Source organism: Austrofundulus limnaeus, unplaced genomic scaffold (genome assembly GCF_001266775.1).
Source record: "Austrofundulus limnaeus strain Quisiro unplaced genomic scaffold, Austrofundulus_limnaeus-1.0 Scaffold494, whole genome shotgun sequence".
Lineage (NCBI taxonomy): Eukaryota > Metazoa > Chordata > Actinopteri > Cyprinodontiformes > Rivulidae > Austrofundulus > Austrofundulus limnaeus.
The window spans coordinates 9293-10723 of record NW_013952896.1 but is presented as its reverse complement, the minus strand read 5'-3'; the positions used below and the strand labels follow the sequence as shown (position 1 = coordinate 10723).

The 1431-nt window shown below is 39.8% G+C and overlaps 1 protein-coding gene across 1 annotated transcript in view; it reads right to left on the bottom strand.

Annotated features, from left to right (window-relative positions):
- LOC106530142 (uncharacterized) overlaps nucleotides 1–970 on the bottom strand; it is a gene marked incomplete at its 3' end in the record, with an annotated part of 98846 nt that extends 97876 nt beyond the window's left edge. Inside the window, 2 exon segments of the mRNA XM_014025722.1 lie at nucleotides 352–675; nucleotides 926–970.
- Between the last annotated feature and the right edge of the window lie 461 nt (nucleotides 971–1431).

Sequence of the window (1431 nt, the reverse complement as noted above, 5' to 3'; positions counted from 1 at the left end):
TAAAGACTCCCAAAAAGGCCTCAAAAAGGCCTCACAAAGGCCCGCGGACCACCAGTTGATAATCACAGTCGTAGCTTGTTTTGCGGCTCTGGGCACATTTTATCAGTGAGCAGAGCAGCAGAAATGCCTCTTTTGATGGTAAAGGTTGCAGACCCCTGTTTTAGGTGTTCAGACAGACTGAAGTTATTTTATAAAATAAGCCATTAATGCAAAATAAAAACACTGAAACATTGTATGAAGTGTGTGACTCGTGCTGCCAGATTGGATGTAAAAAGCTGCTACAACCAGACTGACAGCTGGTTGTGCAGGTGAACTGTCAGTCAGTCAGGCTGAACTTCCTCCTGTACTCACCCACACTTCTCCACCACATCACGAGCCTTTCAGTCCGGGTTCAGGTCCAAACAGCAGCTTTAGAACCTCCTCACCATCAGCACACTGCAGGTGGGTCCAGCTCCCTGGAAGCTGCTCGGAACCAGAACCAACATGAACCCAAACACGGTCCGGTCTGCTCCTCCTTTCTGCTCTGAGGGGGGTTTCAGAGCATCGACCTCCTCTCTGTGCCGGGTTCTCCTTGGAAACTGTGCCGCGTTCAGGGACAGCTCGGAATTCAAAACTCCCAAAGCAAAAATCAGCGACGAACGGATTTTCAGAGCCGTGCTTGACAGTTTTATGTAACTGTAAATAAATTACAGACAAAGCTGTTGGTTAATAGAGCAATAAGAGTTAACTGGACCAGAACCAAATACACACAAGCCTGAGAATACTAAAAACATAAAAATAAGAAAATACTGACGAATCTAAATGTACATTCTTCTATCAGATGGTTTTAAAAACTGCTGTAAGCAGCAACTTATCTATAAAAACAAAAACACATCTTGTGTTCAGTCTGGAACAAGTGCACCATTATTTTCCCAACACACCTAACCTTTGGTAAGTGAAGGTATCACGTGAATCTGTAACTCAGCTCCTGATTGGCTCAGATTTGTCCACATGTCCCCTCCCCTGTCCCCTCCACAGCTCCTGCAGCTGCTGACTTCTCCTTTTAACACCAAATTAAGCATTTTTTATATAAACAAACTATAATTACATTGCAGGGATACAGACTAACGATGAGAAACAACATTAGAATCTATAATATTTATCTTTAACTTTAAAAAATATTTTTGTCCTCTCTTAAAATCATTCAGTGTTTGGTTGAGAAATCATGAAACAAATTGTRCACAAGAGGTTAATTGCACCAGATTGCATAAAATAATAATGTGTTTTACACTGTTTATACACGTTCTATGAATACAATATATGATTTGTAAAGTTACACAGTCAAAAATTACCACCAATATTTTTGTTTTATTTAACCTTTTATAAGAAAAAAGAACAGATTTATTTTTCAAAGTCAGTTTTTCACCATATGATTCATACATTTATAAATGT